This window comes from Mustela nivalis, assembly GCF_964662115.1.
Source record: "Mustela nivalis genome assembly, chromosome: X".
NCBI classification, from domain to species: Eukaryota; Metazoa; Chordata; class Mammalia; order Carnivora; family Mustelidae; genus Mustela; species Mustela nivalis.
In genome coordinates, this window is record NC_139040.1 from 60,797,707 (window position 1) to 60,823,801 (window position 26,095).

The 26,095-nt window shown below is 34.5% G+C and overlaps 1 protein-coding gene across 2 annotated transcripts in view; it reads right to left on the minus strand.

The window, feature by feature from the left end:
* Window positions 1-26,095, minus strand: part of TENT5D (terminal nucleotidyltransferase 5D) — a 55,788-nt gene that overhangs the window by 7,694 nt on the left and 21,999 nt on the right. The window contains exons 3-4 of one of the 2 annotated variants that reach the window (XM_082715994.1): window positions 12,854-12,992; window positions 5,795-5,916 (exon numbers count right to left, since the gene is read on the minus strand). The gene's annotated coding sequence lies outside the window, so the exon portion shown is untranslated. The remainder of the gene's footprint in view (window positions 1-5,794; window positions 5,917-12,853; window positions 12,993-26,095) is intronic. The other variant, XM_082715995.1, reaches the window with a different exon arrangement.

The following is a 26,095-nucleotide window of genomic DNA, read 5'->3' on the forward strand; positions in this document are numbered from 1 at the left end:
CTCCAGAATAGATCACATTCTCGGTCCTAAATCAGGACTCACCATTATCAAAAGATTGGGATCATTCCCTGCATATTTTCAGACCACAATGCTCTAAAGCTAGAACTCAACCACAAAAGGAAGTTTGGAAAGAACCCAAATACTTGGAGACTAAACAGCATCCTTCTAAAGAATGTATGGGTCAACCGGGAAATTAAAGAAGAATTGAAAAAAATCATGGAAACAAATGATAATGAAAATACAATGGTTCAAAATCTGTGGGACACAACAAAGGCAGTCCTGAGAGGAAAATATATGGAGGTACAAGACTTTCTCAAGAAACAAGAAAGGTCTCACGTACACAACCTAACCCTACACCTAAAGGAGCTGGAGGAAGAACAAGAAAGAAACCCTAAGCCCAGGAGGAGAAGAGAAATCAAAAAGATCAGAGCAGAAATCAATGAAATAGAAACCAAAAATTCAATAGAACAAATCAACGAAACTAGGAGCTGGTTCTTTGAAAGAATTAATAAAATTGATAAACCCCTGGCCCGACTATCAAAAAGAAAAGAGAAAGGACCGAAATAAATAAAATCATGAATGAAAGAGGAGAGATCACAACTAACACCAAAGAAATACAAACTATTATAAGAACATACTATGAGCAACTCTACGCCAATAAATTTGACAATCTGGAAGAAATGGATGCATTCCTAGAAATATATAAGCTACCACAACTGAACCAGGAAGAAATAGAAAGCATGAACAGACCCATAACCAGTAAGGAGATTGAAACAGTAATTAAAAATCTCCAAACAAACAAAAGCCCATGGCCAGACGGCTTCCCGGGGGAATTCTACGAAACATTTAAAGAAGAACTAATTCCTATTCTCCTGAAACTGTTCCAAAAAATAGAAATGGAAGGAAAACTTCCAAACTCATTTTATGAGGTGAACATCAACTTGATCCCAAAACCAGACAAGGATCCCATCAATAAAGAGAGCTATAGACCAATATCCTTGATGAACACAGATGCGAAAATACTCAACAAAGTACTAGCCAATAGGATTCAACAGTACATTAAAAGGATTATTCACCATGACCAAGTGGGATTTATTCCAGGGCTGCAAGGTTGGTTCAACATCTGCAATTCAGTCAATGTGATACAACACATCAATAAAAGAAAGAACAAGAACCATATGATACTCTCAATAGATGCTGAAAAAGCATTTGACAAAGTACAGCATCCCTTCCTGATCAAAACTCTTCAAAGTGTAGGGATAGAGGGCAAATACCTCAATATCATCAAAGCCATCTATGAAAAACCCACCGCAAATATCATTTTCAATGGAGAAAAACGGAAAGCTTTTCCGCTAAGGTCAGGAACATGGCAGGGATGTCCATTATCACCACTGCTATTCAACATAGTACTAGAGGTCCTAGCCTCAGCAATCAGACAACAAAAGGAAATTAAAGGCATCCAAATCGGCAAAGAAGAAGTCAAATTATCACTCTTCGCAGATGATATGATACTATATGTGGAAAACCCAAAAGACTCCACTCCAAAACTGCTAGAACTTATACAGGAATTCAGTAAAGTGTCAGCATATAAAATCAATGCACAGAAATCAGTTGCATTTCTCTACACCAACAGCAAGACAGAAGAAAGAGAAATTAAGGAGTCAATCCCATTTACAATTGCACCCAAAACCATAAGATACCTAGGAATAAACCTAACCAAAGGGGCACAGAATCTATACTCAGAAAACTATAAAGTACTCATGAAAGAAATTGAGGAAGACACAAAGACATGGAAAAATGTTCCATGCTCCTGGATTGGAAGAATAAATATTGTGAAAATGTCTATGCTACCTAAAGCAATCTACACATTTAATGCAATTCCTATCAAAGTACCATCCATCTTTTTCAAAGAAATGGAACAAATAATTCTAAAATTTATATGGAACCAGAAAAGACCCCGAATAGCCAAAGGGATATTGAAAAAGAAAGCCAACGTTGGTGGCATCACAATTCCGGACTTCAAGCTCTATTACAAAGCTGTCATCATCAAGGCAGCATGGTACTGGCACAAAAACAGACACATAGATCAATGGAACAGAATAGAGAGCCCAGAAATAGACCCTCAACTCTACAGTCAACTAATCTTCGACAAAGCAGGAAAGAATGTCCAATGGAAAAAAGACAGCCTCTTCAATAAATGCTTCTGGGAAAATTGGACAGCCACATGTAGAAAAATGAAATTGGACCATTTCCTTACACCACACACAAAAATAGACTCAAAATGGATGAAGGACCTCAATGTGCGAAAGGAATCCATCAAAATCCTTGAGGAGAACACAGGCAGCAACCTCTTCGACCTCAGCCACAGAAACATCTTCCTAGGAACAACGCAAAAGGCAAGGGAAGCAAGGGGGAAAATGAACTATTGGGATTTCATCAAGATCAAAAGCTTTTGCACAGCAAAGGAAACAGTTAACAAAATCAAAAGACAACTGACAGAATGGGAGAAGATATTTGCAAACGACATATCAGATAAAGGACTAGTGTACAGAATCTATAAAGAACTTAGCAAACTCAACACCCAAAGAACAAATAATCCAATCAAGAAATGGGCAGAGGACATGAACAGACATTTCTGCAAAGAAGACATCCAGATGGCCAACAGACACATGAAAAAGTGATCCATATCACTCGGCATCAAGGAAATACAAATCAAAACCACAATAAGAAATCACCTCACACCAGTCAGAATGGCTAAAATAAACAAGTCAGGAAATGACAGATGCTGGCGAGGATGCAGAGAAAGGGGAACCCTCTTACACTGTTGGTGGGAATGCAAGCTGGTGCAGCCACTCTGGAAAACAGCATGGAGGTTCCTCAAAATGTTGAAAATAGAAGTGCCCTATGACCCAGCAATGGCACTATTGGGTATTTACCCTAAAGATACAAACATAGTGATCCAAAGGGGCACGTGTACCCGAATGTTTATAGCAGCAATGTCCACAATAGCCAAACTATGGAAAGAACCTAGATGTCCATCAACAGATGAATGGATCAAGAAGATGTGGTATATATACACAATGGAATACTATGCAGCCATCAAAAGAAATGAAATCTTGCCATTTGCGACAACATGGATGGAACTAGAGCGTATCATGCTTAGCGAAATAAGTCAAGCAGAGAAAGACAACTATCATATGATCTCCCTGATATGAGGAAGTGGTGATGCAACATGGGGGCTTAAGTGTGTATGAGAAGAATAAATGAAACAAGACGGGATTGGGAGGGAGACAAACCATAAGTGACTCTTAATCTCACAAAACAAACTGAGGGTTGCTGCGGGTAGGGGGTTTGGGAGAAGGGGGTGGGATTATGGACATTGGGGAGGGTATGTGCTTTGGTGAGTGCTGTGAAGTGTGTAAACCTGGTGATTCACAGACCTGTACCCCTGGGGATAAAAATATATGTTTATAAAAAATTAAAAAAAATAAAAATAAAAATAAAAGAAAAAAAAGAAATGGCAAGATTTCATTCTTTTTTATGGCTGAATTATATATATATATATCACATCTTCTTTATCCATTCATTAATCAGTGAGCACTTGAGCTGCTTCCATGTCTTCACTATTGGAAATACTGCTGTTCTTATCATCAGGGTGCATATATCCAATTAGTGTTCTTTTGTTTTTTGGGTAAAGGCCCACTACTGCCATTGCTGGATCATAAGGTAGTTTATTTTAAAAGTTTTTGAGGAACCTCCATACTATTTTTTACAGTGACAGCACCAGTTTACATTCCCATCAATAGTGAACAAGTGTTCCTCTTCCTACACAACAACACCTGTTTTTTCCTTTGTTGCTGATTTTAACCATTCTGACAGGTGTGAGGTAATATTTCATTGTAGTTCTGATTTTCATTTCCCTAATCATCAGTGATGATGAATATCTTTTCATGTGTCTATTTGGCTGTCTGTTACAACTTCTTTGGAAAAATGTCTATTCATGTCTTCTGCTAATTTGTAAATTAGATTGTTTCTTTTTTGGGTGTCTAGTTTTATAAGTTCTTCATAGCTTTTGGATATGAACCCTTTATCAGATATGTAATTTGCAAATATCTTTTCTCATTCCATAGATTGCCTTTTAGCTGTGTCAGAAGCTTTTTATTTTAATATAGTCTCAATAGTTTATTTTTGCTTTTGTTTCCCTTTTCTTAGGAAATACATTTAGAAAGTTTTTTTTTTTTTAATTTAAATTCAGTTAGCCAACTTATGGTACATCATTAGTTTTTGGTGCAGTGTTCAATGATTCATTAGTTGCATTTAACACCCAGTGCTCATCACTTCATGTGCCTTCCTTAATGCCCATCACCCAGTTACCCTATACCCACCCCCATTTCCCTTTCCACAATCCTCAGTTTGTTTCCCAGAGTCAAGAGTCTCTCATGGTTTCTCTCCCTCTCTGATTTCTTCCCATTCAGTTTTTCATCACTTCCTCTATGATCTCTGTGCTATTTCTTACATTCCACATATGAGTGAAACCATATGATGAATGTCTTTCTCTGATTGACTTATTTTACCTAGTATAACACCCTCCAGTTTAATCCATGTCGATGCAAATGGCAGGTATTCATCCTTAGAAGGAAGTTTCTATGGGGATGTGAAAGAAGTTACTGCCTGTGTTCACTTCCAGAATTATTATGGTTTCAGGTCTCACATTTAAACCATTTTGAATTTATTTTTGTGTATGGTGTAAGAAAGTGGTCCAGTTTCATTCTTTTGTATATATGTGTCCAGTTTTCCCAACACCATTTGTTGAAGAGACTGTCTTTTTCCCTTGGAATTTTTTCCTGCTTTGTCAGGAAATTGTATACACCTCTATCAATGCTCATCTCTATTAACATGGATAATTAAGATCTCAAAGCAGTGTTATGCTTCTCTGGCACATCTATTTTCACATAATGTACAATATCAATATAATGTAATCACATATTTCACATATGACATTAAAATAATTAGACTTATCTTCATGTGTGGGTTATGGCTCAGCAGTTAACTGTCATATTTCATATAGCAAAGTCAAATACTTATATATATATATAACAAAAACATTACACAACTTGGAATTGAATTGTTGAACTAAAGAGAATGGCTAAATATAAACTTCAGATGACTATCATATAAAAGATGGGAAAACACTAACAAAACCATTCACATTGTTTACATTTGCCATGGGTAGAGCACAGTTCTTAGTTACTCAAAATGTGTTTATTGAACGTGAAATATAAAGCTATATTTTCACAGACTAAAAACTCAAGTTCAAGGCAGAAATCCTTCAATATTGTGTCACACAAACCCAAATAGTAGTACAAAATCTGAAATTTTCTTAATTATTCTTCTCCAAATGTGTAAATCAATAGTATTTTGCAGAACATATAAGTCTTGTTCTGACTCTCTGACTTCTTCCAAATTATTCATCCTTGAAGCTATCACTTTTTCCATCTAGCTTAACCAACACTAGTGTGCCCATAATGTATCTAGCTATAGTAAACACAGAAAGTAGTTTCCATTATTCAGCTAGTTAAATTCATTGGAATGCAAGGCAAGATGTGTGAGTTGGCAAGACTTCACAAAGAACTGCAAATAGACACTTGTATAATTGTTCTCCCTATCACCACCCTATACAGCCTATAGTCCTTTTGACTATAGGATCAAAAGGAAAATGTAGTCACTATTTTTGTATTTGTATTAATATTAGAATAGTATTTTCAACAAGAATGAAAAAAGGTTTAAGACTTACATTGGGAGGATTACTTTGAGAATGCAATACAGTTGGATTAATATGATGATGCAGTGGATCCTTTAATAAAGATAGTGATTTTCATTTTATCACTGAATAAAATAATGAATCAATCAGGAAAACTGCAGGAAGAAAAAATGCGACAATGGAGTTCTTTTATAAATGTTATACATAGGTTAATGTGATCACTGGTCAGTGGTCCTACAAATTACATACACATAGACATATACATATACAGAGAGATAAAGAGACATAAAGACTGACAGAATAAATGATTCTAGCATACATCAGAATTACATAGTTGTGATGTTTTATAAACACATAAATTCCTGGGTCCTGCCTTCAAAGTTTCTCATCAAGGTCAGAGGTAGGGCCTGAATATTTGCATTTCTACCAACTCTGCAGGTGATGTTGATACTGCTGCTCAGGGAGCTACAACTTAAGAATCACTAATGAATAGAAAACTGAGAGGTAAGTGTAAAGGAATACTAGAGCCCCAATAGCAGTACCTAGTCCCTCATAATTTGGCTATTTCTATTTAATCTAAAGCATTACTTTGAACAATCTAGATAATTCTAATTGAAATAAATGTTCTTGTACATTATAGGCTTTTTTTCACATTTTAACAGTTCAATATTATTTTCTCAACTAAGTATTTAAGCAAATAAAAAGTTTATAAACTTTGAATTAGGATTCTAAAAACAAGTCTAATAGTATCACTATCATAAATAATTGTATACAGAAGTGGATTCTTATGCTTTAGAAACTGTCACTACCAATATATATGTATCCTACATATAGATAAACAGATTTTGATTACAATGTATTATATTAGTTCAATGAACTATTTTATATATATATGTATATATACATATGTACATATATAATTTATCTATTGGGAAAAGGTATGGGATATTTTAGCTGGTATACTGCTTTTATTTCTAAGAAGGAATACTAATGTCTGTGAGAAATGGTAAGAAAGGACAATGCAGTAATTTACTTAAGCTATGGCTTATTCACAACCAGCTATTATCTCTTTAAAAATACAAATACCCATTTCAGAAAAAAAATAGTGGGCGCCTGGGTGGCTCAGTGGGTTAAGCTGCTGCCTTCAGCTCAGGTCATGACCTCGGGGTCCTGGGATCGAGTCCCACATCGGGCTCTCTGCTCAGCATGGAGCCTGCTTCCCTCTCTCTCTCTCTGCCTGCCTCTCTATCTACTTGTGATCTCTCTCTGTCAAATAAATAAATAAATAATCTTTAAAAAATAGTATTTTGGCATATCAGGAAGAAAATATTATGGTTGCCAAATAATATTACTTTGATATTTCCATGTTATATTCAATAACACAGTAGAATACCCTGGATGACATTAATAATATAATACACTAAATAGAAAATAAAAAAACAAAAGTGTTAATTATCTCTTAGAAAAGTCTTGCACTGTTTTCACCCTGACAAAAGTAAAGAGTGAAGTAATATATTAACCTAAGAGAAAACTCCTACTGATATTTGACTCATTCAAATCTGAAAGAACAGTTAAGAAAATATTGATAGGATACCTATGGACCCATAAGTCAGGCCAGGATCAGAAAAAAAACCCTTACCCCACCATGATTACTGCTTGTATCTGGCTCAGTGATGAAAAATGTAAAACATGTACTATTTTGTCATTTTGTACTTCAAAAATAAAGTTTTAATGTCAATCAAATGGTTGGTTAATCATACCATATTTTTAAAATTTAATATTTGCTGGGGAGTGAAGTGGTACTTGTAAAAGGAATAAAAGTATTACAATAGCTATGTAAGGATAAAGAAGATAAACTTTTTTTTTAAAGATTTTATTATTTATTTATTTGACAGAGAGAGATCACAAGTAGGCAGAGAGGCAGGCAGAGAGAGAGGAAAGGAAGCAGGCTCCCTGCTGAGCATAGAGCCTGATGTGGGACTCGATCCCAGGACCCTGAGATCATGACCTGAGCTGAAGGCAGAAGCTTAACCCACTGAGCCACCCAGGTGCCCCGGAGATAAATTTTTTAATTAAATTATCTTAATAGGTTTAATTTTTTTCTTGTATCCTCAATACTGGAGACAATTTTTTTCTTGCTTCTTTATTGTGCAAACCCAAAGCACAGGGATGGCATCAGAGATAACAAAGCAGTGGAAGGCAAAGCAAGTGAAGTTTAAAAAATATATATAAAGTAAAATGGAAGTTAAAAACTCAAAAGAATCAGTTTTTCTTTTCAATTCAACTCATTAGTTCTTTGTTCTACTAAAAGCAGAATAGGTCTTGCCTAAAAGGAAATGTAGAAATAAGCCTGTGTTGGGGCATCTACATGGCTAGGCTGGTTAAGCATTTGCCTTCGGCTCAGGTCATTATCTCGGGGTCTTGGATTGAACCCCAGGTCAGGCTCCCAGCTCAACAGGGAGCCTTCTTCTCCCTCTCCCTCTGCCATTTCCCTGTTAGTGTTCTCTGTCTCAAATGAATAAATAAATTCTTAAAAAATAAGTCTGTGTTTAGAGTGTAATTGTAGATGCAAAATACTTTAAAGTAAATTTGGTCTCTTTTTATTTATTTTTATTTTAACTCCAGTATAATTAACATAAAGTGTTATATTAGTTTCAGGTGTAAAATACAGTGATTAAGGAATTCCATACATCACCCAGTGTTCATCACAAGTACACTCAAACCCCATTACTCATTTCACCTATCCCCCGACCTACCTTCCCTCTGGTAACCATCAATTAGTTCTCAATAGTTAAAAGCCTGTTTCTTAGCTTGTCTCTTTTTCCCTTTGTTCATTTGTTTTGATTCTTAAATTACACATATGAGTGAAATCATATGCTATTTGTCATTCTATGACTGACCCATCTCACTTTGCGTTATACTCTCTAGCACCATCTATGTCACTGCAAATGGCAAGATTCCATTCATTTTTATAGCTGAATGATGTTCCATTGTATTCTTAATAACTACTATTAACATTAAGCTGTGTGGATAACCTCCAAAATATTTATATAAACACTATAATCATAATTCATTTATCAACCTAAATCGGCACTATTTTATAATCTGTTAAAAATAAATATCTTGATTAAAAGTCATTGATTATAATAAAGTATTTGCTTGTTTATCTTTGTGGACTTTTCTATTAGCCCATGTGGAGTTTAAGAAACAAAAGAGATGAACATAGGGGTAAGGGGAAAAAAAAAAGAGAGAAAGGCAAGCAAACCATATAAGTCTTTCAACTATACAGGACAAACTGAGGGCTGATGGGCAGGAGATGGGCTAAATGGGTGATGGGTATTAAGAAGGGTGCCTGTTGTATTGAGCGCTGGGTGTCATATATAAGTGATGAATCACTAAATTCTAATCCTGAAACCAATATCACACTATATGTTAACTAACTAAAATTCAAATAAAAATTTGAAAAAAAATATAATTACAAAAAAATCTTAAAACATATTTCAGGTTAAAATCTGGAAAAGGATGAATTTTTTTAACTTTTATTTTTTAAGCATTTTATTTATTTATTTGATGGAGAGAGTACAAGCAGAGGGAGCAGCGGGGAGGAGGAAAAGCCCACTCCCATTGAGCAAAGAGCCCAACACAGGGCTTTATCCCAGGACTCTGGGATTATGACCTGAGCCAAAAGCATAGGCTTAACTGACTGAGCCACCCAGCCACCTCAGGATGAATGTTTTAAAAGAAAAAGTGTAAAGGGAAAGCTGTACATTTCCAAAACTTTTAATATAGATAACAATTATAATATTGGTTTATAATTTAACTTAGAATGGTTATATGAGGCTTCTATTATTGTGTGTATGGAATTTTTATATTATTAACCACAGTGCTTAAGTCCTAATACAATACATATATCACAAAACACTGTATTACTTATTCCATAATTCACTGTTGATGTTAAAAGTCTATAGCATTTAAACATTTAGGAGGGACTTTTCAATACCAGTTTAGTCATTTTCAAATTTGGTTCTGAAGAATAAATCTCATGATACTGATGTTAAAACAGTTCCGATTTAGGTTAATTCACAAAACTATTTCACTTGTCTGAGATTCTATTAATGAAATGAATGGGTTCATTTTCCAAATTTCTAGCCTCTTACTAATGCATTTCAGATAATGATGAAATTTGAGGAAAAAAACATTTATTTTTAAACTTACTTAATTAAAAAATGTTTTAAATTATGCTAAAAACGTGTGATAACTTCATTTTCAACTACTAGAAGTAGCAAGGAGCTCAGAGATGCTATTGACCTTATTGTAATTATGCTTGCCCATGCAGGGAGGGGTAGGAAAACATCAATTTCTCCTGTACTGAAAGATGGTAGAAATGTTTAAAATATCTAGTTTCTATTAATACCCACAAAACGGCAGGCAGATAGATTCTGCTTTAGTGTCACTTATATCCTGGTCTGCCTTTCTCTCTACTTCATGACCGTCTCTTTTCAAACACCCTGCTTAGCTCCAATTTTTGTTCTAATAGTGTTCTTATTGAGAATTAAACATGAATCCTGGTTTCCTGTCATTGATGAATAGGGAAATAACTTATTCTTGAAATTCTTATATGTGGATGGAACCATGCTAAAAGAGGGTTTTGGAGATAAAAACTCAGGTGAAAGGTGCATTAGAACAATTAAGATCAACATTCCAGGTTCTAGAGAAAACAACACAAAGCCTCAAAGAGAAACAGCTCTGGATTTAAAAACATGATACTCAGAAGTTTAAAAAGAAGCTACCTTCCCCCTGGTTAAACCCCTGCCTCTGATCCTAGAGAAATCTTATCATTTCCTTCCCATACTGCCCCAACTCATATACATAAGCTTTCTTGTGTTTGCTTATATTTTTTATGTTGCTGTGGATGTTTATTGCTTTAAAGTGTTAGTGTGCAGTTTAAGTAAGTCATCTCCCAAATCTCAAGTTTAGCACCAATCCCCTTGTAATGGGAAGTGTGAGACCTCTCAGTAGTACCACTTTCTTCTTCCTATGTTCCTTACAGCGGCTGGTAAAGGCTGATAGCTATGCAAATTCAACAGTCACCAAGTCAGAATTCTTTTGCTTTTAGTGTACCCAATGCAAAGAGTTGATGCCTCTCCAAACTTCCACTAACCTCAAAGAGTGGAGATGGTCAGTGAGAACTCTGGTTCCCTTAGGGTGGAGTGACAAGGTAGGGAAATCATTGAAAAGACTGAAGTACAATAGGCTTCCAAGCAACTTGTGAGCTTAAGCTACCCAGTGAGATAAAATCTCCATCTTCTCTGCACTAAACACTGTTCAGGTCACCATGACTTTCACAATATATCCAGTAACCAGGTAAGCATCCTCCAAGTCAATCCAGATTTGTTACCTCTTTGTGCATAACCTGTCAACATATATGGATCAAAGAACAATTCTCTGGAGACTGAAGGGGGTTCCAGAATTATAGGCAACAACATATATACCTTCCATATGACTCAGGAACACTATCTGAAGAGGCAGAATAGTAGGAATCCACCAGAATGTTCCATAAAAAAGCCTTAGCATTAAAAAAATATATATTTGTTAGCCTGTTTCCCCTTCTCCCTTCACAGCACCTTTTGGACCATAAAAACTCATTTCACCAACTGTTGCTCTCTTCAAATCCATCCAGATAACTGGAGTGGGTTGGGGATGTGGTGCTAGAATGTGATTCTGGAGTGGGCCTGCTGTTAAGCACAGAAGAGAAGGGGAATGGTGGCCAGAGAAAAAGAAAGAGAAATGCAAGAATTAAAATAAAAGAAAAGGAATAAGGGGAGAAGGAAAGAAAGAAAAAATTAAAGAAGAAGGGAAAGAGAGCAAAGAGAGCAATCATAATAGCTGTCAGAGCCCTTAAGCCACGGCTGTTCAGCAACAAGTGGGTACTGACCGTACTTCCCCCAACAGATCCTTAGAGTCACACTCACCCACTCTACAGATTTTTCTGCCTCCCAGGTTTATCCCCACTTTGTAGTGTAAAACTATTTCCATAGCAGCCTATGGGCACAGAATTTAAGGTGGTTCATAGCATTGAATTATATGGGTCCCACTTACTCCAGGCTGGTATCTCTCTATTACTTTCCTTTCTCCTTTATTGTAGGGCTTTGTCCAGTGGAATAATACTACTCTTTCGTTCACCCCACACAAAAACCCAATTTCCTCTACTTCCCCAAAATGCTGTCTGACAAATGTCTTTCCCCAACACACCCACAGACACCCTGTTCCTCCATCTTCAAACATTGCCAACATAAACACAAACTTAAATTCATGCTCAAAGGGCAGTATTTTTGAAAGTAGAATTGCTTCAATGAAATCCACTAAATTTATAACTAGTAATATTAAATGTATTAATTGGATTTTTGTTTCCAAACTTTACTTCCATTAAATGTTTCTACTAGCACAAAATAAAGTTCACTTTTAAGGTATCTAAGGACTATACAAAAGAGATAACTAATGAGTGCTTTATAGAAGGAAAAATAAATCTTGAAAGGAAGTTTAGGATTATAGAAAGAAATATATATGTAAATATACTTAATTAACTGTAACATTCTTTCACTGATACGTAATAAACAAAATATCTAAAAAACATGAGGTATAGACTTTAATATTTCACTTTAGAAATGTGTGAAGTTTTCAAAATCATTCACTATCTGGTTATTTATTGAGATGTAAATGTGTTAGTCAATTAATCTGCAGGGGTTGCAATTCCCTTAACATGGAGCTTTGAATAAGCATAATTCTAGCTACTGCATCAACATATCAGTTATATTTTGTTTATCATCTATAAGTGTTGACTTAAGCACAGAAAGTAAAATTCAAACATAATTACTGATGCCTTTTTCATCACATTAACTGAGTTCAATTTTACCACAGCCATAATTATAGACACAATTGTTAATAAAAGAGCTAATTTTCTAAGAAATTCAATATAAATTTCAGTTGAATAAAATAAGTTTTTGAAGGAAATGTCATTCCAATGTCAATTTCAATGTCATAGTTGAAACTAAAAGGAAAAGTAGTGAACTTCCTTTCTATGAGATTTCTCACCGTGTCTTTTGGTAGCACACTTTTTTGAGTTTAACAACACTACTACTCTGAAGATTAACTTCCTTCTCCAGAGTTCCCCATCAACTGATCTCCTCACATTCTCTGCACCTCAGTTGCCACAACACCATGGATACTGTTGCTAGGAAACAAAGAATGGATTACTGTTGCATCATTAATGCTCTTATAGTTGAAAATATTTTCAAATGAGAAATTTATATAAGGCAATTCTAAGTATGAAATCTCAAAAAATTCCAATGTTATACAGGACATATTAAAGATTAAAAATATATGCCTTATGTGACTTTAACTTTAATAAAAAATAGTAAAGATAAATAGGTAACTGATACGGATATATATATATATATATATATATATATATCCATCCAAATATTTTTGTTTTATCATAACTGTCCATTTACATAATCAAAATTAACTTGTAATTTCTGAAATAAAAACTTTGGGGACATATATCTATTTAATTTTCACCTCCCAAATGACCATTGTTTTAAAAGTCCTTGAACAGTTACTAAATATTATAGTTGATTAACATTTTATCATTGTTATGAGTGCCAAAAATTAATATAAAAGCCTTTCAAAAGATAGAGTTCTTTCTAACATAATGTTTTAATATAGTGTTACCAGTTTATAGAAATCATCCCATAACTGTTTTTAATAAAATATCAGAATTGAAAAGAGAGGCAAGCAAATAGATTATAGGAAGGAAAATATTTGTCAAAGCCAATGATCCAAGGGATATGTTTTGGATTGTCCATGTAGTCATTCTGCAGTGAAATGTAGAAGGGAAATAGTACACTTTGGAAGGACCAAAGATGAAACAAGATAGTTGCTCAATTTTTTTCTGGCACTATAATATATATCAGAGGAAGTAGATAAAAAATTAATAATATCTAAGGGTATAAATCATATGTTAAATCAGAGTTTAATTTACATAAGAAAATATATCTGTACAGTTTCTAAAGGAAACATACAGAAATTATGTATTTCATGATATGTAATACCAAATACATATTTAAAAATTTTAAGTTTTTGAGTTCTGAATTTTTAAACATGTAATCAAATGGTAAAAATGACCAAAAATTATATAATGCTCATAATATGTCAGGTACTAAGTGCTTTAATTAACTTTAATTAACTCACAATTCTTGCTCAGAAAAAATGTAAAGGTAATCAGAAGACCCAAGAATTATGTGAAACAGAGAACAATTTATACAAATAAATTAATGAGTAGAATAATAGATAAAATAGCCCAGTGTTAACTAAGGGACCAATAAGCACAAGATCGGGTGGAGGGTTAAGTAGAATTTAAAGAAGTTAAAGCAATGTAGTAATAAAACAAGATAGTACCTGTAACCATAGAAGATTGAAAGAGTCTTGGGAAAATAAAAAGCTAAAATAAAAGTCAAAAAACAACTATCACTAAGTAGCTGTTTAGTGATCCAAATATCTGATTTAAGTCCCGTTGATTCCAAAGTTACAATTCCCAACTCGATTAATTGTGCTATATCTCTTTTGACTCAGTTTGATATATTTTTAAAAAATCATTAGAGATCTTTTTTTTCCCCAAATAGGAGTGATTTAAAAACTTAGTGAGTCATATTTTAGGGCAAAACAATTCCTTCCATGAGTTCCTAAGAAAAGTGGTAGAGGAATCATGCTCTGAAGAGCCAGAAAGGTAGATATCAGGAAAATTAAATATGGTATAGACAGTGAAAAATCATTCTTAAATGGGTTTCTGAAAATGAACTGCTAGTAAACCAAAAAAACTCAATATCCGAAGTATATAGGTAGATACATCCTTGGCCAGTGACATCTATCCTGAATGAAAACTATCTGTCCTCATGTATAAGAGAGTCAAAATAAAGCACTAACATCTTGGTGGGCTTATCAGGATGAAGAACAGTTTGCCTAGGGTTTTTCACTTCACCTTCTTTTACTGGTAAAATACTGGTATATTTTAAAAGCTATACTATGTTTTTTAAAAGGTATGCTATGTTTCAGGGTGTCAAGTTCAGGCTGATTTTGATACATATTTTTGCCTTTTTGTTTCGCTGATTCAGATTGACTAGTCTTTAAAAACAGACACTCCCTGGAGTAAACTACGAGATCACATTTGGTCAAGAATTTTAATATAAAAAATCCAGATGCCAACATCCATCTAATATTAGTTGGGCAAAGGAAAAAAGTAAGAACAAACTGAGGTATCAAAAAATCTTGGGTTAAGAAATTAGAACATTTTAAACAACAGGAAGTTATTGTGATGCAATACAATGCTCTGCTCTTAGCTTCTAAAATTTCTTTGTATACTAAGTAGTCTATGATTTTTTTCCCCAAGAAATCTTAATTTCTTTATTGTTTTTTTGACTCAACAATTTTTTAAAAACTTTTTGTTTTTTTCTGAAACGTTCTTGTTATGAGCCTTTTGTTTTGTTCTCGTTAAATGCACTCGACCCAAAATTGGTTTGGCATATCGAAAAGGAGACCAAGGAGGGATGGGGGACCGGGGAAGGGATGGGAGAGGGGAGGAGGCCAGTAGTCTATGATTTTTAAAACAATTAGATATGCCCATGGAGTGCAGATAAAGATGGGTCTATATAAATGCTATTACAGTTCCTTTTCTGAAATGCTTTGGGTGGTGATAGGGCATCTTTTAAATTTCTGAATTTTTCAGATATTAGAAAGGCAATATGGGAGTATATAGCATATTTTATATAACATCTCCAATGGGATCTGGAGTAGCACCTTCTAATCCAATACATTTAATATTTTTGTAAGAAACATCCCTATTCACACCAAAGGGAATAAATAAGTACAATAATTAGCACCTCACATTTCTAGGTTTTGTTACTAAACCAGTTCATGTTAGGTCAGGATTTGCCACCAAAAATAATTATGAAAAAATTTATATTTTTAGAATTTTTAAAAAACTTCTCAACTGTGGATAAGGGGCTGTGGTTGTGTATAGCCTGAATTTCCATTAGTAATGTCTCTAGGCAAGAAAAACAGTTAAGAATGTCAATAATAACAATTCCTATTGATACATTATCTAATATATTGATACATATATCTAATATTATCTAAAGCCAGAGTTTTGTTTACAATCTCTGTGATAAATATTTGTTTGAATTTTATAATTACATTTGAATTTCACTGATGAAACCCATGCACATAGTCAACACTTTTATATTGAAATTTTACCTGAGACTACAATCACTCAAACTAACTAATCTTAGTTATAGTTCCTCATATTTCAACAACTCCTAGTGTTTATAAACTATATTTATATACATTATATCATAAGCCTGAAAGGTAGGTAGGGCAGCTGTTACAATGTCATTTCATGGATGAGGAAATAGATTCATAAGGATAAATGTTTGCTCCAAAGCTGTTTTATCAGGATCTCTTTTGAAGCATGACCAATATAAACAAACAATCAGTGCTGAACACATTGTATAGGAAAAAAAATTTAAAAAAATTGTGGGTAAGGTCAAAGAGTTAGAAAGCTGTGAAGGAATGGCTAAGGAATGCTCATCCATATGTTTAATGCCTTAAGGCCCAATACAAGGTCTCTCAGAGTTGTTTTCTACTTAAAGATACAGTTTTGCATTTGGCTTTTGAAATATACTTCATTACACTTACAGCAAAAAAATGTAACCAGAACACTGATTCATTAATTATTAACTAGTCTTTCCAGTATAGACATATGCAAGCAGTACTATTTGTACACCTACTTCTCATTATTAAATAATACAATGATCTTCATCATGTTTTACTGGTGCACAAGTAAGGTCTTATAACTGTATTTCATCCCATGAAACAAATTACATTTAAAAATAAAAAAATGAAATGTTATTAATCATAAGATATAAGAGTTATAAAAGACCTAAAAGGCCATCTAGTCCATTCATCCAACCAATTATTGAATTCTCCATGCAACAGGCCTACATAACATGCATACAAATCTAACTCTAAGTATCCCCATTGACAAGTAATAAACTCTAAAACGACCCATTCCAACTTTGGATAGCTCTGTCAGAAAGTTCTTATGCTGAACTAAAATCTGTCATTCTGTTACTTTTACTTACTAGTTCTAGTTCTACTGCTTAGGTAGGTAGACAAGAAGTTATCCATCATTACCACAAATATTCTTCAAATATTTGAAGACTGTGTTCAGGTCTCCCATGAAGTATCTTTCCCCTAGGCAAATAACCTAATTCCTCCAACAATGCTTTATAAAGTGTAAGGTTTTGAATCTCCTTAACATAGTGATCACAATATTCTGAACATGTTCCACTGGTTATGGTCAGTGAACCCAGGAAAGACTCAGCTCCAGTAACCAAAAACTGTGGGCTGGGGTAGTAGGGAAACTGAACTGAACACTCAGGTTGCCTGAACACTCTGAAAAGGACTGGAACATGAGTCATTTACCAGGCCCTGGGAGGAATGAAATGGCTGTGCCATGACTGGGCAACAACTCTTAGGGAAGTGGTGGCCCCCCAAAGGACAGTAGGGTGACACCCAGCTGTGACCTCACAACAGTGGAGCAGGGTGCATGTGCGAGGCCGCAACCACTCACAGTCCCAAAGACACAAAGCACAGAAATGTTTGTGGGTCCCAGAAAAATTGAAGTGGGCATGAACTTAGAAAGACTGCAGAGGTTGATGCATACAGAAGTTGAGATGGTTTAACCCAGACGGTTTACTGAAAAGGGGATACTGCAATCTTGCAGCTCTGGGATGGAGATGCAGTCATGGTCACTTTTGCTCTGACCCTCTGAAGAAGCACAGAAAGTGACCAGGGATCAAAAGTCATACAGATGACCAACTCACATTGAGCCCATCTCCCTGACAAGGGGTGGGGCAACTCTGCACAGACAAAGACACCTGAGAAGCAAAACAGCAGGCCACTTCCCCAGAAGATAGACTGGAAAAACAGGTGAATAACAAGCCTATGGATTCCATAAGGCTGTAAAGCTACAGTGCCAGGGGAAAATAGTGTATTGAGCTCCATGTGGTTCCTCATGACTTGTTTACCCTTCAGTCTAAAATTTTCCCCTCCATCCCTTCCTCTCTCCTTCCTTCCTTTCTTCCTTTCCTTTTCTTTCCTATTTCTCTCTCTCTCTTCTTTTTTTTTTAGCCTTTTACCTGTTTCAACTAGATTCTTATATTACTGAGTTATGTTTTTGAGTCACCTCTAAACTTTTTTTCACATTTATATTTTATAAATTTATGTCTCATTCTATTTCTTTTCACTTTATTCAATATTATATACAATTATATATATATATATTTTGCAATCAAAAATTGCAAGAAAGCATCATATATATGATGCTTTATTACAAAATATATATATAATTATATATAAATATATATTTATATACAATTGTTATTCATACATTATTTATATATTATATATTATTTGCATATTATAAATATATAATAAATAAATAAATATTTATATATATTTATGTATAAGTAATATATATATTGCAAAAAAGCATATATATATATTTTTTTGTGATTTTTGATATAGTGTTTTCTAACACACAGACCAAAATTCACTCAGGAACAAGTGGAACACCTAAAACAGGTGAGATTATAGTATCTCCTTTACCCCCCTTCCTTTTTTATTATTTTATTCCATATTGGCTTTATGTGCTTTTCAATTGTAGCTTCTGACCACTTCAGATTTTTTTCTAGGGTGCATTTTGATTGGGTTGTGGTTGATATTTTGGACTCAGTTAATTCACTCACACATCTTCCCTTGGGCAGGATGATTAGAAGGAAATCACAACAAAGGAAAATACCAGAGACAATGTTCTCTGCCAAAGAGTTAGTCAATATGGATATAAGTAAGATGCTGAAGATGGAATTCGGGATAGCAATTATAAAGTTAGTAGCTAGGCTTGCAAAAAAAAAAAAATCAGTGACAGTACAGAATTTCTAAGGGTGAAAATGAGATCTTATCAGGCTGAAGTAAAAAATGCTATGTATGAGATACTTTAACAGCTCAGGCCAATGAGGCAGAAGTGAGAATAAGTGATCTAGATCTTACAGAAAGGGAGAAAGTTGAGGGAAAGAGAGAAAGACAACTAATAGCCCATAAATAAAGGCTTTGAGAATTTCATGATACCTTGAAACAGACCAATGTCCGAATTCATGGGATCCCAGAGGGGGTGGAGAGAGAGGAGGTAGAAGATGTATTTGAGCAAATCATGACTGAAAACTTCCCTAACCTTGGGAAAGAAGCAAGCATTAATGTCCAAGAGGCAGAGAGGACCCCTCCCCAAATCAGTAAAAATAGATCAACACCATGACATGTAACAGTGAAGCTTGCAAATCTTAGAGACAAAGAAGATATCCTGAAAACAGCTAGAGAGAGGTGTTTCCTTGTTTATGGAGGGAGGAATATCAGAATAATATCAGACCTATCCAGAGAAACCTGGCAAGCCAGAAATGGCTGGCAAGATATACTCAGCATACTAAATGAGAAGAATATTCAGCTAATAATACTTTATCTAGCAAGGCTATAATTCAGAATGAAAGGAGAATTAAAGAGCTTCCAGGACAGACAGAAACTGGAAGAATATGTGACCACTAAGTCATCCCTGAAGGAAATATTAAGGGGGATTCTATAAGTGAAGACAGACCCCAAGGGTAATGTAGAATAGAAAATGACAGAGACAACCTACAGAAATGGGAACTTTGCAGACAATACAATGGCACTAAATTCATATCTTTCAACAGTTACTCTGAATGTAAATGAGTTAAATACTCCAACTAAAAGATGCACTGTATTAGATTGGATTTAAAAACAAACAAACCCCACAAAAAACAAGAGTCATCCATATGCTGTCTACAAGAGACTCATTTTAGACCTGAAGACATCTCAAGACTGAAAGTGAGGGGATTGAGAACAATTTACCATGCTAATGGACTGCAAAAGAAAGCTGAAGTAACAATCTTCATATCAGGCAAATTCGATTTTAAACCAATGACTGTAGTAAGAGATGTAGAGAGACACTATATCATACTTAAAGGGTTTATGAAACAAAAAAAATCTAACAATTGTAAATATCTGTGCCCTCAAAGTGGGAACAGCCAATTACATAGACCAATTAATAACCAAAGTAAAGAAACATATTAATAATAATACATTAATAGTAGAAGACCTTAAGACCCCACTCACAGCAATGGACAGATCATCTAAGCAGAAGATCAACAAAGAAATGAAGGCATTGAATGACACACTAGACCAGATGGACTTCACAGATATATACAGAACATTCCATCCTAAATCAACAGAATACACATTCTCTTTGAGTGCACATGGAATTTTCTCCAGAATAGATTAAATACTGAGTAAAAATCAGGTCTCAACTGATACCAAAGAACAGAAATTATTTCCTACATATTTTCAGAATACAATGTTTTGAAACAGGAACTCAATCACAAGACATTTGGAAGGAACTTAAACAATTGGAAGTTAAAGAGCATCATGAATGAATGAGTCAACCAGGAAATTAAAGAACTTAAACAATTCATGCAATCTAATAAAAATGAAAACACATTGGTTCAAAACCTATGGGATAGTGCAAAGGCGGTCCCAAGACAGAAGTACATAACCATCTAAGACTCTCTCAAAAAATTAGATAAATCACAAATACATAAACTAATGTTACACCTAAAGGACCTGCAGAAAGCACAGCAAATAAAACCTAAACCAAGTAGGAGAAGAGAAATAATAAAGATTAGAGAAGAAATCAATGAAATAGAAGCCAGAAAAAACAATAGAACAGATCAACAAAACGAGGCTGGCTCTTTGAAAGAAATTAATAAGATTGATAAACCTCTAGTCATACTTAACCAGAAGAGAAGAGAAAGGACACAAATTAATAAAATCATGAATGAAAGGGGAGATATCAAGACCAATACCAAGGAAATACAGACAATTATAAAAACATATTATGAGAAATTATACGCCAACAAATTAAGCTATCTGGAAGAAATGAATGCATTCCTGGAAAATTATAAACTACCAAGACTGAGACAGAGAGTTTGAAAATCTGAACAGACCAATACCTCACGAGGAAATTAAAGAAGTAATTGAAAACCTCCCAAAAAGCTAGAGTCCAGGGCCAGATGGCTATACAGGGGGAATTCTACCAAACATTTAAAGAAGAAATAACATTTATTCTACCAAAGCTGTTTCAAAAAACATAAATGGAAGGAAAACTTCCAAACTCTTCCTATGAGGCCAACATTACTTTGATCTCCAAACAAGACAAAGACCCCATCTAAAAGGAGAATTACAGCTCAAAATCCCTGATGAGGGGCGCCTGGGTGGCTCAGTGGGTTAAAGCCTCTGCCTTAGGCTCAGGTCATGATCCCAGAGTCCTGGGATCGAGCCCCACATCGGGCTCTCTGCTCAGCAGGGAGCCTGCTTCCTCCTCTCTCTCTCTGCCTGCCTCTCTGCCTACTTGTGATCTCTGTCTGTCAAATAAATAAATAAAATATTTAAAAAGAAAAATCCCTGATGAACATGGGATGTTCATGTCCATGAACCCATGGATGCCGAAATACTCACCAAGATATTAGCCAACAGGATCCAACAGTACCTTAAAAGGATTATTCACCATAACCAAATGTGATTTATTCCTGAGATGAAGAGGTGGTTCAACATTTTTGCAAATCAATCAACCTGATCAAGTGCATTAATAAGACAAGGACCATAAGATCTGTGAGGCATTTAGGGGAGAGGGGCAAGATGGCAGAAAAGTAGGAGACCCTGTTTCAACCAGTCCCTTAAAGTGAGCTAATAATCTACCAGAACACTCTGAACACCCATGAAACCAGCCTGAGATGTAGGATTATACACTTCTGGATCCCCATGGGGGCAGAAGATGCCAGTGAAGATATAAAGTGTACTGGGAATGATAGTACTGATATTGGAGGATGAATAGAAGGAGGAGGGAGCCACCAGAAGCAACCCATTGGAAAGTAATATCCCAATACGAAAGTGCCCTGTGACTGGGGACCAGCTTTGACTTGGAGTCTAGTTAAAATGTTAGACCTGGAGTCTAGTTAAAATGTTTTAGGTGTTTAGAGTCATGGGTGAAGACTGCAGAGAAAGTTAGGCTATCTACTAAATTAGATATTGGAACAAACTGAGTTATTGGTAAGTAATTTCCTGGTTATGATGCCCAGGAAAGGGCTAATTTATTATCTTTAGAGATCTAAGATATTCTTTTTAAAAACTTTTGCTAATGTTTATTCTTGACCCTTGGAAAAGCAAAAAATAGGCAGTGTGGCCCTAGAAGCCCTTATGAAGGTCTTCAGCACTACTGATGGTGCCTTCCCCTTAACTCCATTGCTTGTTATATCCTTAACATATCTTAACTTTCCCATTATAATTAACGATGTATAATCTAGTTACTTTTGACTATTAGTAGTAGAATAGGATTGAAAAGACAGATAATTACTATGTTTAACTTTAAAATGTATGACATATTTCTGATAGCAATTTTACCTTTTTAAGAAAGTTTCTGAATATGGATAATAGGATTAAATTATATTCCTTGAATAATCATACACTGGCGACCTGGCAAGGCAAATCTACAGGATAAAGTGATGACAGATGACATGATAAAATGATGACAGATACCAGGCTAAGATCTAGAAAGGAGTTTATCCACAAAATAATTAACATATGAAAAATTGAGACCTAGGTACAATGATAGTAGCCAATTTCAAAAGATTTTTTTATTTTGATTTTTTTAAATTTAAATTCAATTAGCCAATGTTAGTTTTTGACATAATGTTCAATAATTCATTAGTTGCATATAACACCCATTGCTCATCACATCACATGCCCTCCTTGATGCTCATCACCCAGTTACCCCATCCCTCCACCCACCTCCCTATATGCAACCCTTAATCTGTCATGGTTTGTCTCCTCTATGATTCCTCCCATTAAGTTTCCCTCCCTTTCCCTATGGTCCTCTGCACTATTCCTTATGTTACACATTTGAGTGAAACCATATGATAATTGTCTTTCTCCGCTTGATTTATTTCACTTAGCATAATACTATCCAGTTCCATTTATGTTGATGCACATGGTAGGTATTCATCCTTTCTGATGGCTGAGGAATATTCCATTATATATACAAACCACATCTTCTGTATCCATTCAGCTGTTAAAGGGCATCTTGTTTTTAAATAATAATTTATTTATTTGAGAGACAGAGAAAGAGTGTGAACATCAGATGGGAGAGGGGCAGAAGAAGAAGAAAATCTCAAGCCGACTTCCTGCTGAGCAGAGCCAGACCCTGGGCTCAATCTCAGGACTCTGAGATCATAACCAAAGTCAAAGTCAAGAGCCAGACACTTAGCTGACTGAGCCACCCAGGCACTCCTCAAAATAGGTTTTTAAAGACACATACCTAATGGATACTCTGTTAAATCTAAGAATGTCTGGCTCAAAGATGAATGAGATAGAGAGGATGAGAATTTAATAAAATATACAACAAAGATTTACCTACTGAACAAAAAGCCATCAATGTTTAAGTACAAAAAATAACTCTCTGTATCCATTCCTAGCAGATATATTCTGTTGTATAGTCTATTTTTAAATTATGATAGAAAACTCCCACACTATAATGATACAAGAAATTTTTCAGCACTTTATTGACTTTGTGAATGGAGATTAACAAAAAAGAAAAATACAATTTATAATACAGTGAGATTATTGACCTTTTGTCCTTTCAACAAAGAAAAGTAAAAATCCAATAGAATAAGCAATTAGGCCATAAACTTTACTAGTTATAAGTAGCAAAATATCAAACTATCCTAGATATCTGTCATATACCACCCCCAAATTCAGCACTGAAATTCCTTATTTACATTGTGAATGTTTCAGAAAACTCCTGTTATTCAATTTACCATCTAGAAACATAAACTCTATTTCTATCAAATAAGAAGTATACAATATACAGCACATATTTATTGCCTTCCTTATTGCAATCAGTTATTCCATTTCACTAGAAACATCAGTAAACACAAAGCTAAATTCTTAAGAGGAAAAAAATAATACCAGTATTTGGCAAACAGAGCTATGTTTTTTTTCAGAACTCTGTAGGCTAGAAATATGAGTTTTAACATTATTTGTAATTAAAGGTTTCTATACTTTTTTTCCCAGAAATTCTATGTTTGAGTTACCATATAAGTTTTCACCAAAAATTAGCAAGAGTTATACTGACATCATTAGAAACACTATTTTTCATGGAGTTTTCTTGTCTTCCAGAAATGAGCAAGGAAAGGAGATAGAAAACAAATAGAAAGGAGGTGGAAAAATGTAATCGTAAAACAAATGGTTAAAAAGATTACTTGAATTAAACTGAATGAAAATATACAAATTGTACAAAACATTGTTATAAGCCAGAGCACATTAGAAATGTTTCATTATAGGAAAACTTATGAAGTTATCAAGTTATTTTTGAAATATTACAGATTACCAGCTTATTGAGCATGTATTACTGTAAGGAACTTTAGGGAACACTAGAAAGCATAAAGTACTCTTCCCACTGCCCACAAAAAACTTACAACTTAACTAGGAAAATTTAAAAATACATATCAGATAGATGATAGATAGATAGATAGATAGATAGATAAAAAGTCAACTAGTAATGCAAGTAGTATATATAACTAAGTACCCAATGAGCTGCATATAAAATGAGAATAAGAGTTCAGAGAACGGAAGACTGGATATGATAACAAAAAGTTCTCAGGTATGGACCTTAAGTTTTATTTTGAAACATAGTTAGGGTTCTGACAGATAGGTAAAAGTATGGAGTAAATATACCAGTATGGGAAAACTTAAAAAAAAAAGCTGAAATAAAATGTGAAAGACAACAGTAAGAAAGGGAATGAAATGGATGACACAATGCATGCACATGGAAGTCAATGTGTAAACCAGAGTAGCTTATATAAATTAGAAAAAATTTTATAAGTTTAAAATATAGTTGCTGGGCCATAGGGAGACACAAAAGTTTCTGAGTATGAAAGTGAAATATCAAAAATTATGTTTTTTAAAAGATTAATCTAGAAAGAGTACCTACAGTGAATTAGACTAAAAGGCAAAATTCAGGGAACATGATGACAGAAATGGGAAAACAGAAGACTGGGGAGATGCCAAACATTATAATTTTAGAATCAATCACAGTTGGTGATAAATATATAGGACAAAACAAGAGAGAAGGATTAACCAAGAAAACTAGATATATGGTTTTGTTCAAATTATTTAACATTCTGTGCCTCAGTTTCCTTATCTATTATAATGAGAAAATTCTCTGGAGTTCATTCCAAAGGTAAAATAATTCCATGATTCAATAGCTTCAAGTTTTCAAACTTGGGTGACTGACTAGGAAATTGATGTATTGACCATAGAAATTACTTTATTTAGAATGTAATTCTCAAGCTTGTCTGCATTAAAATCACCTTGAATGTTTCTTAAACACAGACTGCTGAACCCACCACCAGGATATCTGATTGGGATGGTTTTACTAGTGCCAGAAAATGTGCATTTCCAACTTCCCAGGTGATTCTGATACTGCTAGTCCAGGGACCTTACCTTAAGAATCCTTGGTTTACGAAATGAGGAAAATAAATCCATCAAAATGGAATCTGTATACACAATTTGGAATGGCTTTTGTGAAAGCATACCCAAATATTCAGGAAATTATTCCCCTTATCACTGGTGCATATACTTAAAAACGTTCTACAAAATTTTACATGAGAAAATGAAATCATAGAATTATACAGTTCCATATATAATTATAGGTGCTTCTTCTGGTTTCCATAGCACTTTCTAAATATATGTATTATTTCATATTGTTAATATTAATAATAATATTGTTAATGCCTCATATTTTCTTATCACATCATTTGCTTTCACATCTATCTCTTTCATTGGATCCTCAAGCCTAGAGGTAGAGGAACATCTCATTTATCTCTATTCCCAATATCTAATAAATCCTGAAATATACCAAGAAAAAGAAAATAATGAGATGAGGGGGGAGTTTTGAGATGGCATATCAGGAGGACCTTGAACTTACCCTGTCCTACGAATACAACCAGATCAACCTTCAACTATTTTGAACAACTAGAAAGAGGATCATAGGGCTACAGAAACAATATGTATGTATGAGAAATGTGGCAGAGGTGAGGG